The sequence below is a fragment of the Hypanus sabinus genome, chromosome 1 (genome assembly GCF_030144855.1).
Source record: "Hypanus sabinus isolate sHypSab1 chromosome 1, sHypSab1.hap1, whole genome shotgun sequence".
Taxonomy (NCBI): Eukaryota; Metazoa; Chordata; class Chondrichthyes; order Myliobatiformes; family Dasyatidae; genus Hypanus; species Hypanus sabinus.
Window position 1 is genome coordinate 4,650,899 of NC_082706.1, and position 13,531 is coordinate 4,664,429.

Sequence of the window (13,531 nt, forward strand, 5' to 3'; positions counted from 1 at the left end):
ATAGGCATAAGTAGAGTGGACAGCTAGTTTTTTCCCAGCCCCCCTCTCAATGACCCTGGCTGGACTTGTTGCACAGCCAGAGATGGTTGCTTCTTTCCTCTCCCATCAGGCAGGAGATTGAAAAGCCAGAAATTGTGTACTTCCACGCTCAAGGTCAGCTTCTACTCTATTGTTATAATACCTATTTGTATCTCTTGTGTGATAAGATGGATTGTTAACTTCACCATCTACCTCACTATGATCTTGCACCTTATTATCTTCCTACAATGCACTCTCTCTGCATTCTGCTGTCCCATCTTGTTTGACCTTGATGCAATTTGATCCGTATGAACTGTATGCAAGACAAATTTTCAATAAACCAAGCAACACACAAAATGCTCGGGGATCTCAGCAGGCCAAGCATAATCTGCATGAACAGCAGAATTCCTCCGGCATTTTGTGCGTGTTGCTTGGATTTCCAGCATCTGTTTTTTGTGTTTTCAGCAAACCAATCCCAATTCTCACTAAATAACTCTGACAGTACATCTCCATCCCTGCAGAGTTCTTGATGAAGGGAAGAATGAGGATATGTGGAAGTCTTTTTCATCAGAACTTGTCTTCTGGAGTTGAATTGAAAGGGTTACGTCATCATGATGTCAAAAGGAACACTGTGAGTGTCCCAGTCTCCGAGTGTCGAGTAAGGATAGGCACGCTATCCTCCCCGTATCCAACTGTGGCTTCCTTTTCAACAGCAGAGTGCAGTCGTGCAGTAGTTCTCAATGGAGATCATATGGCCACCACCCCCCGGGGCCATGCCAAATTCCACAGGGGTCACGTAAAAATACAAGAAACTGGGGGCCACAGGAGTGTTGAATGGGCCGTGATAAGTTTACTGTTTTAATGACATATTACTAAAATATATAAATAAAAATTAACTGATGTATGTTATTTAATTGCTGCCCTGAATGAAATGAGTGGGAAAGTATGCTGGATGATACAAATGAAGCAGCAATCAGCTTAGACTACCTTTAACCAAGTCGCAACCAGATAGTCAAAATTCACTCATTTGCATCAGTCTCAAGGATCTCACATAATACCCTAATATAACAATATTAAGCAGCTTGTTGCTAGTTGGAAGAACATTATATATATTATAAATAAAGTTTCCCATTCACAGTTTTGAAATAGTTGTACATATTCACCTGTAACATTATATTTAACATATAATAGTACCTCAGGTGGTGATACATCTTCACCAAAGGAGGGTAGAGTTCTCCTTGCCTCCACTAGCCTGCAGGTCACCCTTGGGTAAGGTGTAGCACCTGCTTAGCCCCCCCTTACCTCCCCCCTCACCCGGATCAGGGTCAGGTGAAGCCATGGGGGCAGCTGGTGGACGGTCGATTGAGCAGCTGGTGCTGGTGACAGTGGTGGAGGCGGATACGATAGGGTCCTTCAAGAGACTCCTGGATAGGTACATGGAGCTCAGAAAAACAGAGGGCTATGGTAAGCCTAGGCAATTTCTAAAGTAACTACATGTTCACACAGCATTGTGGGCCAAAAGGCCTGTATTGTGCTGTAGGTTTTCTGTGTTTCCATATCACAAGTCCTGGTTATGTGACCACTGACGCCAGGCAGACAATCTCTGAAGAGTATCGATAATGGCTGGGGTCACCCGTCTTGTAAAGACACTGCCCAGAGGAAGCCAATGGCAAACCAGTTCTGTGGAAGAATCTGCCAAGAACAATCATGGTCATGGAAAGACTGTGATCGTCCATGTGATAGCACATAATGATAAAGTCATATAACACGGCACACAATGATGACTACTTATATCCTGTTAAAACATAAATATTGACCGCATACTAGAATAATAAGTATAGCTGACCAAAATCAACTTTAGCAGCTAACAGAGACTATGGAGGGTGGGGCCAGATGGGTAAATGAAAGTCACAAGTGGACCACAAGCAGAAGATCGACAACCACTACACTACTGTGCCAGCTTTTAACAAAGTAATACCACTGCAGTCTGAAGCCTTGGGTCTACAGATGGAATTTAGCCTCTACCTGTACACTGATTCAGTGTGGTGAACAGTTTGTCTGCTGTGTTTACAGTAATTGCGTTTGTGAAGGCAATTCACTGGGGTACTGTGGTGAACTACATATACCTGTCTGGACACGTCCCTCTGCTGACTGCTCCTGTGGCTCCTCCCACAGACCCCTGTATAAAGGCGATTGGAGGCACTGCTCCCCCCTCAGTCTCCAGGATGTTGTGTAGTGGTCTCTTGCTGCTAATAAAAGCCTATCGTTTACCTCCCGTCTCCGTGAGTTAGTGATGGTGCATCAGGTACTTACTCCTGAAGCACACAACAGGAGAGTCAGAGTGGACTTGCAATCCACACACACGTTACTGCACACACACTCCCCACAATGCAGACACACAGTCACTAACGTTACTGCACACACACTCCCCACAATGCAGACACACAGTCACACACGTTTCTGCACACACACTCCCCACAATGCAGACACACAGTCACTAACGTTACTGCACACACACTCCCCACAATGCAGACACAGGCACACAGAGAGTCAGGGTGGTACTCTCAATCCACAGACACGTTACTGCAGACACACAGTCACACACGTTACTGCACACACACACATGCACACACAGGCACACAGAGAGTCAGGGTGGTACTCTCAATCCACACACATGTTACTGCACACAGAGTCAGCGCTGCGACACCCAGTTCTGTTTAATGCAGGCACCTCTGAGACGCCCAGGGCCCATTCCATCCACTGACACATGCACACAGATGTAGACACATGTACATAGATTGAGATAGAGGGAGAGACACACACACACACACACACACACACACACACACAATGCAGACACAGGCACACAGAGAGACACTCACACAAACACATCTACACAAATACAGAGATACACACAGAGTGAGACACATACATACAGACAGACACAAACAGTGCTGAGACATTCGCTGTTTCATACAGGCATCTCTGCATACAGTCAGACTTTTCTACACACAGTCAGAACTGGGACACTCAGCTCTGTTTCATACCGGCGTGTCTGTGTACAGTCAGCCCCTGTTGTACAAGTGGTTGTATTAGGACACTGAGTCCTTGTTCTCCTCCCTTTGTTCTGAGGCCATCAGCCCTGAGTTGTCACAGACGCAGCCACAATGTTTACTGGTCAGTGGTTGAGGCTGTGTTGATAGAGCCCTCTGGCCCTCCAGCATTTTGGGTGGGGACCTCACACCCACTTCCCTCAGTCAGGCCTGGCACAGCTGAGGTTTGCTAATGGTCCCGAATGAAGGGGATCGCAGAATAATTTGCATCTCGAGCTTAACCCTTTCCTGACTAGCAAGCTGGTGATAATGTCCGCAGACAGGCTGCCCTTTCAATGTATCGGGTTAGAGTACGGGGAGGCACAGGAGGTCATGTGGCAGGGGCTGGGGCTCTCTCTGAGTGAGCAGCAGGATCGTGGATCACTCCATCGCTCTGTAACCAGGAGCAAGTGGCCCCGCCATGACTGGTTCAGGGAGCCGATGGCTGTCACAGGGGAACCACCCTTCTCTGCGGCAGAGACCCGGTGCGCTGGTGACTCCGAAACCTCCCCGCTGGCTGAGGGTGACGGGACAGATGGTAGGAGATGGAGCAAGCAGTGAGTGGTGTGAGACTGGCGGGGAGGTGAGGGACGGGTGGAGTGAGATGTGACGGGTCAGGTAACAAGGTGACAGTGGACAGTTTGCTGCATTCTGCCAACCCCCTCCCACTGCCCAGGCTCCTGGTACTCCCACCCTGCCTGGGAGTTCCTCCATTCTGAGTAGTCTCAGGGCAGGCATTCTGGTGAGGCGGTCAGGGGGACGTTGCCGTACATACTCCCTGGGAGGGGAGTCGGAGGGGCTGTTGAGGTGGTCAGGGGTCAGGGGTACATTCCCCCTGTGAGGGTGCTGGGAGGGGAGTTGGAGGGGCTGGTGAGGCGGTCAGGGGTCAGGGGTACATTCCCCCTGTGAGGGTGCTGGGAGGGGAGTCGGAGGGGCTGTTGTCAATTGTGTGACCGATGTCAGCTGCTCCTGGGCACTAGGGACCGTGGTAGAATTCACAGTCAGATTCATCATCGAAACGTACAGTGACAACACGACGTTTGCTTCGCCGACCAGCACATTTTGAGGACGTGCCGGGAGTGTCCCGTAAGTGTCGCTGTGCTTCCAGTGCCAACATCACATGCCCACAAAGTTCACCAGAAAACACAAACAGCAACAACAATAACAAAACAGCAAGCAGCGAAACTCAGGCACACCACAGTGCGGTACCGTTACAGCTCGGGGTGACAGGGCTCAAAGTTCAACTCCGGCGTCCTCTGATCGAGTTTGTACGTTCTCCCCGTGACTGCGTAAGTTTCCTGCCACAGCCCAAAGACGTACCGGTTAGCAGGTTAACTGGTCACTGTACATTGTCCTGTGATTAGGCTGGGTGGTTCGACTTGAGGGGCCCAAAGGGCCAACGCTGTGCTGTATCCCTAAATAATGAGATATGTTAACCGTCTTCAATAAACAACAGCAAATCTCGCCCCCCTCACTCACCCTCAAATGGTAGGACCTCGAGCTCCAGTCCTCGGCCAGGCCCGCCCGAGAGACTGTTAGAGCTTCAGTGCTGGGAGTGAGGTCCCAGGGAAACCACTGACACTGACTCACCGCTGGACGTAAAGATCTTGAGGACAGACTACATCTGAACTTTGCAACACACCAGATGCTGGAGAAACTCAGCGAGTCAGGCAGCATCTGTGGTGGGAAGAGGAGGGGAGCTGAGGGATAAGGACAATTAAGAAATATTTTGAACAATTCATGGGCTCAGTAGTGCAGCACTTTTAGCACCAGGGACCCGAGTTCAGCTCCCAATGCTGTCGGTAAGGAGTTTGTACATTCTTCTGACTGCAAGGGATTCCTCCTGGTTCCCTGGTTTCCTCCCACATTCCAAAGGTGAACGGGTTCGGGTTAGTGAGCTGTGGGCCTGCGATGTTGTTGCCAGAAGCGTGGTAACACTTGTGGGCTGCCCAGCATGTCCTCGGACTGCGTTGGTCATTGATGCATTTCACTGTGTGTTTCAATGTACACGTGACAAGTAAAACGTACCCCTCTAAGGAGAGGGAGCCTCAGCTGTGGTGGGGGGCCTGCTGGTCACAGTAGAGCTGGTGGAAGCGCTCTCTCCTCGACAATGTCAGGAACCGCCCTGTACAGAGAGCCGGTCCTGGTCCACTCTGGAAGACAGTTGGCTTGGACCCACGAGGAGGCAGGGGTGGATGAAAATCCCGTCTCAGCTGGTCATGTGAGGCAGGGAGTGAGTTAAACTCAGTGCAGTGTGCCAGAGCTAGATCGGACGCAGAGAACTGCCAAGCTTCTGTGTAGAGCAGCCACAGAGTGTTTCTCCCCTCCCTCCCTCTCTCTCTCTCTCTCTCTCTGCCTGCCTTTCACACATCACATACGCACGCCCCCAAACTGACCTTACTGACTGACAGAAGAGAGCTCCAGTCACAAGCTGAACTCGCTCGGAGGACTTTAGCCTGAGTGCAGGAGGGATCAACAGCCTGAGGACTGGGGAGGCAAACACTGATTCCCTACGAAGGCTTCGCCACAGCGACTGTAAGTCAGTATTTTATCCACAATTACAGGCACAGAGGGAAGGTTTTTTATGGTTTCCAATGCTGGTCTGGTAAAGAATGTGTTTGGCAGGGTCACAACATCCCCTGTTGCCAGGAGTCCGGCAGACTAATAACAAAATCTGCTCAAGACATATTAAATTGCAGTGTGTCAAAGTTAGTGTCTGTCACACCGTGACAGGGTTGTGTGTCTGTCACACTGTATGTGTGACAGGGTGTGTATCTCTGTGACACTGTGTGTGTGACAGGGTGTATCTCAGTCACCATGTGTGTCTGTGTGACAGGATGTGCGTTTGTCTCACTGTGTGTGACGGTGTGTGTCTCTGTGACTGTGTGTGTGACAGGGTGTGTGTTCGTCACATTGTGTGTGTGACAGGGTGTGTCTCAGTCACACTGTGTGTGTGACAGGGTGTATCTCAGTCACAGTGTGTGTCTGTGTGACAGGATGTGCGTTTGTCTCACTGTGTGTGTGACAAGTTGTCTCAGTCACAGTGTGTGTCTGTGTGACGGTATGTGTTCGTCACATTGTGTGTGTGACAGGGCATGTGTTCGTCACACTGTGTGTGTGACAGGGCGTGTCTCAGTCACACTGCGTGTGTGACAGGGTGTATCTCAGTCACAGTGTGTGTTTGTGTGACAGGGTATGTGTTTGTCACATTGTGTGTGTGACAGGGCGTGTGTTCGTCACACTGTGTGTGTGACAGGGCGTGTGTTCGTCACACTGTGTGTGTGACAGGGCGTGTCTCAGTCACACTGTGTGTGTGACAGGGCGTGTGTTCGTCCCACTGTGTGTGTGACAAGTTGTCTCAGTCACACTGTGTGTGTGACAGGGTGTATCTCAGTCACAGTGTGTGTCTGTGTGACAGGGTGTGCGTTTGTCTCACTGTGTATGTGACAAGTTGTCTCAGTCACACTGTGTGTATGACAGGGTGTGTCTCCGGCATTGTTCGTGCATGTACCTGTGTGTACATGAGTGTTTGTGTGTGTCTGTATTTGTGAGAAAGAGTGAGCATCTGTGTGTGAGCCTGTGCCTTTATGTGTGTTTCTGTGCATGTGTGTGTGTGCGTGTGTGTGTGTGTGCGTGTCTGTGTGTGTGTGTACGTGTGTGTGCGTGTGCATGTGTATGTGTGTGTGCGTGTGTACGTGTGTGTGCGTGTGCATGTGTGTGCGTGTGTGTGTGTGTGTGCATGTGCATGTGTGTGTGTGTGTGCATGTGTGTGCATGTGTGTGTGCGCGTGTGTGTGTACGTGTGTGTGTGTGTGTGTGTGTGCGTGTGCATGTGTGTGTCTCTGTGTCTGTGTGAGAGAGAGAGAGATGTCTTCAATCTATAGCACTCGTTAATGCTCTGTGACTGACCTGATGGAGATCCTCGGTGTGGAGGGAGGAGAGGTAGGGTGCCTGACGGTCTCACTGACTGCGGCATTAAAGTGGCGCCCCAGTAATGGTGCATTCAGAGTGGGATTGATGGTGGAGGTGGTGGTGAGGAAGGCTTCTGGCAAACCAGCCATCATTACTCTGGCACTGGCTACAGAGGCTGTGTTCTGTAAGATGTTGTCGAGGCTACATTTGTGTTCAGTTTTGATCAGCGTGCTACAGGAAAGACAAGTGGGGATGGAGTTAAGCAAGAGAGCTCGACAAGGTGAGGGGGAGAAACTGAATGGGAACTTGTGGGGCAACTTTCTTTCACACAGAGGGGGTATCTATTTGAAAAGACTGAGACAATTATCATAGCAACTCTCAAAGACATTTGGATTGGAAAGGTTGGGCCCAAAGCTGGTGAATGGGATCAACTGATGGGTATCTTGGCTGGGATGGGCCAGTTGGGCCGAAGAGCCCTTTTGGGATGTATAAGGGGCAAGAAGTTTGGTGATGGGGCATGAGCCCATGATCGACTCCATTTCTCGCTGATTAAATTGTCTGGGAAGATTGAAATCATCAAGGCGAGAGCAAAAGGTGAGCAGTGCTGAGTTCTGTCTACCGTCCTCAAACTCACTGCTCCCGGGGGAAAATTCTGTGTGTGACGGTGTCCCTCTCCCTCTCTCCCTCCCCCCTCTCCCTCTCCCCTCTCCCTCTCCCCCTCTCCCTCTCCCCTCTCCCTCTCCCGCTCCCTCTCTCCCTCTCCCTCCCTCCCTCTCCCTCTCTCTCTCTCCCTCTCTCCCTCTCCCCCTCTCCCTCTCCCCCTCTCTCTCTCCCTCCCCCCCTCTCCCTCTCTCCCTCCCCCCTCTCCCTCTCTCCCTCTCCCCCTCTCCCTCTCCCCCTCTCCCTCTCCCTCCCTCTCCCCCTCTCCCTCTCCCCTCCCTCTCTCCCTCTTCCCCTCCCTCATTCTCTCTCTCACTCTCTCCCTCTCCCTCTCTCTCCCTCTCCCTCTCCCTCCGCTCCCTCCCCTCTCCCTCCCCTCTCTCTCTCCCTCTCTCCCTCTCCCCCTCTCCCTCTCCCCCTCTCCCTCTCTCCCTCCCCCCTCTCCCTCTCTCCCTCTTCCTCTCTCCCTCTCCCCTCTCCCTCTCCCTCTCTCCCCCTCTCCCTCTCCCCTCCCTCTCTCCCTCTCCCTCTTCCTCTCACTCCCTCTCCCTCATTCTCTCTCTCACTCTCTCCCTCTCCCTCTCTCTCCCTCTCTCCCTCTCTCCCTCTCCCCCTCTCCCTCTCTCCCTCTCCCTCTCCCCCCTCCCGCTCCCTCCCTCTCCCTCTCCCCCCTCCCTCTCCCCCTCCCTCCCACTCCCTCTCTCACTCCCCCTCTCCCTCCCCCTCTCTCCTCTCCCCCCTCCCTCTCTCCCTCTCCCCTCCCTCCCTCTCTCACTCTCTCCCTCTCCCCCTCTCCCTCTTCCTCTCCCTCTCACTCCCTCTCCCTCATTCTCTCTCTCACTCTCTCCCTCACCCTCTCCCTCTCCCCCTCTCCTCTCTCCCTCTCCCCCTCCCTCCCTCTCCCTCTCTCACTCTCTCCCTCACTCTCCCTCACTCTCTCTCACTCTCTCTCTCTCACTCTCTCCCTCTCACTCTCTCCCTCACTCTCTCTCTCTCTCACTCTCTCCCTCTCCCCCTCTCCCTCTCTCCCTCTCCCTCATTCTCTCTCACTCTCTCCCTCTCCCCCTCTCACTCTCTCCCTCTCCCTCTCTCACTCTCTCCCTCTCTCCCCCTCCCTCCCTCCCCCTCCCCCTCTCCCTCTCCCCCTCTCCCCTCCCTCCCTCTCCCTCTTTCCCTCTCCCTCTCACTCTCACTCCCTCTCCCTCTCCCTCACTCTCTCTCTCACTCTCTCCCTCTCCCCCTCTCCCTCACTCACTCTCTCCCTTCCCCTCTCACTCTCTCCCTCTCCCCTCCTTCTCTCCCTCTCCCCTCTCCCTCTCCCCTCTCACTTTCACTCTCTCCCTCTCTCCCTCCCTCCCTCTCTCCCCCCCTCCCTCTCCCCCTCTCCCTCTCCCCCCCTCCCTCTCCCCCTCTCCCTCTCTCTCCCCCTCTCCCTCTCCCCCTCTCTCTCTCCCTCTCCCTCACTGCTCCCGGGGGAAGACCGCTGCATTCAAACGGTCTCTGTCTCTCGATTCTGTCAGAGGGTGGTACTGGAGTCCCAGATCTTGGACAAGGTGTAGTCGCCGCGGTTTATGTTTTGGGCTCTGTGGATCATGTTAGGATGTGTTCCTGGTGTCCGGTCGCTGCTTTTTTCTGTTGCTAGTTTGGGTGATTTTGATCGGGGTGGCCACAGGTCATGAACGACACAGTGCCAGACTGAGTGGAACTGAATACGTCTGGACACGTTTGATGTCTTTGTGGCTTGATGTTTTGTATTCTGTGTTTTTTGCTCATTTATTTTTTGTCATTTGTGCGACATGGTCTTTTTGCGCGTTGGGAGTCTGATGTTTTTCTTTGAACGGGTTCCATGGGGTTTCTTTGTTTCGTGGCTGTCCGTGGGCAGATGAATCTCAGGGTTGGATATTGCATAAGAAATGTACTTTGAATCTTTGAGAGCAGTCGCCACTCTGGGTTTATCCCGTTTCTCCTAACCATTTCTCCAACCCCGCCGCACCATGACACCCCTCCTCCTCCGTTCATTGAACAATCAGCAATGAGAAGTGCTTTTGGCCCATCCAGTCTGTGCTGACCACAAACATCTGTTTACATTAATCCCACACTAATCTGAGTCTCCTCACATTTCTATTCCCCCCCCACCCCCGAGCAGATTCACCTCCTCACCCACAAACCGTTGGCCAGTTATCTCGCCACCCCTTTCACGCCTAGACCAGAACACCCTGGGGAAACCCATGTGGTCGCAGGGAGAACGTGCAAACTCCACATCGACAGTGCCGGAGGTGGGGATTGAACCTGGCTCTGGACCTGTGAGGTAACAGCTGCACCCTAGGGGCCACCATGTCACCTACAACCCTGCCCACACCAGTGGACTGAGGCTTGACCTGCAGGCTTCCTCTTTAAATAGAGGTTCTGCAGATATTCTGGGGTAAAACACCCCAACCTGCCCCTACACATCCTCCCTTACCGCCAATCTGGACCCCAGACAGGTGAGGCAACGGTTCACCTGGGTGTCTGTCCAGTATTCTACCGTCAACGTTGCTCCTCGACATCGGGGGGGGGGGGCGCAATGTAGATCGGGGGGGACAGCTTCATTGAGATCCCTCACTCTGTCTATCACGATAGGCGGTATCCCCCGGTAACCACCCACTTTAATCCCACGTCCCATCCCCATCCCGACGTGTCGGTCCAAGGCCGCCTCTGTTGTCATGGTGAGGTCACTCGCAGGTTGGAGGAGCAGGACCTCATATTCATCTGGACAGCCTCTACTCTGACAGCATCAACATCGATTTCTGTAATATCTCCCCCTTCCCTCTTTTTTCCATTCCTCATTCTGGCTCCCCTCTCACCACTTCTCTTCTCCTCGCCTCCTCTGTCCACTGGGCCGCTCTCCTCTTCCACTGATCACCTCCACCCACCTCCCTCCTTCTTCACCTGTTTCCTTCTAGTTTGTCCTCCTTCCCTCCAGCATCATTTGACTCTTGTTCCTTCCCAGTCCTGGTGGAGGGTCTCAGCCCAAAGTACTGACTCTTTATTCTTCTGCCTGACCTGCTGAGTCCCTCCAGCATTTAGTGTGTGCTTCTCGTTAAGGAGCCTCTCACAATGAGCCCACACATCCAGGTTCGGCAGCTGCCAATTTCTTGGGAATTATCTTTATTTTTTGCCTCTTTCTGTCCACACCCCTTTGGTGCCTCTCAGTGGGGGGGGGGGGTGGGTTAATCACAGTGGGCCCAACCCACTCCCGAAACTTCCTTCCTCTTCATTCCCAGCTTCAAGGCTGCAACTTTCTCTGAATGTCACTGGATGCGGTTGGTGCCAGAGACCGGAAGTGAGTCACTAATTCCCGAGCCCCATCAGCACGGCACTATGAACTGGCTACCAGTCCTAACATTAACCCTTAAACGAGCAGCACCAGGCCGTGAGATGGACAGGGTGCAGTCTAATCCAGGGCAATGGGGCAGAGGATATCAGGGTCAAGGTGCAGAGATCAGAGTTCAGATGTCAAGGCCCCCAGGTTGACCTACCAGAGGACAGAGACTGAATGTCTGTGAGTCTGATAATCCACAGCCGAAGACTGGAGACCCAGAAGTGGCCTGTCTGTGAAGAGGATGAGCGGGGAAGGTTCAAAGCAAATTTATTATCAGAGTACAGACATGTCACCATATACAACCCTGAGATTCATTTTCCTGTGGGCATAGTCAGCAAATCTACAGAATAGTAACTGTAACAGGAACAATGAAAGATCAACCAGAGTGCAGAAGACAACAAACTGTGCAAATGCAAATATAAATAAATAGCAATAAATAACAAGAACTTGAAATAACAAGATAAAAAGTCCTTAAAGTGAGATTATTGGTTGTGGGAACATCTCAATGATGGGGCAAGAATGTAGGTATCACCGTTTATAAGAGCCTGATGGTAGCTGTTCTTGAACCTGGTGGTGTTAGTCCTGAGGCTCCTGTACCTTCTAGCTCCTCCTGGCACCTCTAGGCCCTACCCCCTCCCCTATCTCTATAGGCCCTCTCTTCCCCCCCCCATTCCTGATGAAGGGTCTCAGCCCTCTCTTCCCCCCCATTCCTGATGAAGGGTCTCGGCCCGAAACGTTGGCTACTCTTTTCTCACGGATGCTGCCTGACCTGCTCAGTTCTTCCAGCGTTGTGTACGTGTACCTTCTATATGATGGCAGCAGTGAGAAAAGAGCATGGTCTGGGTGGTGGGGATCTCTGATGATGGATGCTGCTTTCCTATGACATGTAGATGCGCTCAGTTGTTGGGAGGGCTTTACTGGGCTGAATCCGTTACCTTTTGTAGGATGTTATGTTTAAAGGCATTGATGTTTCTGTACCAGGCTGTGATGCCGCCTGGTTTGGAAACTTGCTTACTTACCTACTGCTTGGTACACCATTGGCATTTAGGGCAGTAATGAAGGTCCACAATCCCTGGCAGTGGAGATAGTGAAGAGTACCCCTGTGGCCGTCCCCCTCAACAATCAGTACTCCATTTTGAGTACTGTTGGGGAGGTGGAGACGTCCTACCTGGGGGAAACAGCAGTGGCCGTGCCTCTGGCATAGAATCTAGCCCTGTGGCTCAGAAGGGTAGGAAACAGAAGAGGATGGCAGCAGTGATAGGGAACTCCGTCAGAGGGACAGATAGATAATCCTGTGGGCGCAAAAAAGAAACATGGATGGTAGTTTGCCTCCCAGATGCCAGGGTCTGTGATGTTTCTGAAGGCATCCACGATATCCTGAATTGGGAAGGTGAGCAGCCAGAAGCCATGGTACAATTTATCACAGTGGAATAAAGGGAATGACAGAGGCATGAGAGAGGGGCTTGCCCAAGGGGATTGGAGAAGGATGACGGCAGAACGGAGGTGGCTGAAGTTTCTGGGAATAGTTCACAAGGCACAGGATAAATAATTCCCACAGAAGAAGCTCTCAAGTGGCAGGGGTAGGCAACTGTGGCTGACAAGGGAACTTAAGGACTGCCTAAAAGCATATAATGGCATATAAGGCAGCAAAAGTGAGTGGGAAGTTGGATGATTGGGAAATCTTTAAAATCCAACAAAAAGCAACTAAAAAGCTATAAGAAGGGAAAAGGAAATATGTGGGCAAACTGTCCAATAATATAAAGCAAGATAATGAAAGATTTTTCAGTTATATAAAGAGTAAAAGGGAGGTGAGAGTTGATACTGAACCACTGGAATATGATGCTGGTGAGGTGGTAATGGAGGTCAAAGAGATGGCAAATCAATTTAATGGGTACTTTGCATCTATCTTCACTGTGGAAGATACAAACAGTAGTTTCTGTAAAGGGAAATCTTGCCTGACAAATCTGCTAGGGTTCTTCAAGGAAGTAACAAGCAGGAGGCCAAAGGAGAGACAGTGGATGTAATTTACTGGGATTTTCAGAAGGCATTTGATAAGGTGGCAAACATGAGGCTGCTTAACAAGATAAAATCCCATGGAATTACAGGAAAGATACTGGCTTGGATAGAGGAATGGCTGACAGCCAGGAGGCAGCGAGTGGGAGTAAAAGGGGCCTTTTCTGGTTGGCTGCCGGTGACTAGTGGTGTTCCCCAGGAGTCAGTATTGAGACCACTAATTTTCACATTGTTTGTTAATGTTTTAGATAATGGAATTGAGGGCTTTGTGGCAAAGTTTGCAGATGAAACGAAGATAGGTGAAGGGGTAGGTAGTGCTGAGGAAGGGGTAGTGGAGGGGTAGGTAGTGCTGAGGAAGCAATGTGATTACAGAAGGACTTCGACAAATTGGAAGAATGGGCAAAAAAGTGGCCCTTGGAATACAGTGTTGGGAAATGTATGATAATGCAATTCTGGTAAAAGGAAAAATAGTGCAG

At 51.3% G+C, this 13,531-nt stretch overlaps 1 protein-coding gene across 4 annotated transcripts in view; it reads left to right on the forward strand.

The window, feature by feature from the left end:
- The first annotated feature begins 5,508 nt into the window (after positions 1 to 5,508).
- The window catches only part of sorbs3 (sorbin and SH3 domain containing 3), a 93,843-nt gene continuing 85,820 nt past the window's right edge, over positions 5,509 to 13,531 (forward strand). For 2 of the 4 annotated variants that reach the window (XM_059962280.1, XM_059962342.1), the window contains exon 1: positions 5,509 to 5,645. The gene's annotated coding sequence lies outside the window, so the exon portion shown is untranslated. The remainder of the gene's footprint in view (positions 5,646 to 13,531) is intronic. The other 2 variants (XR_009510720.1, XM_059962397.1) reach the window with 2 other exon arrangements.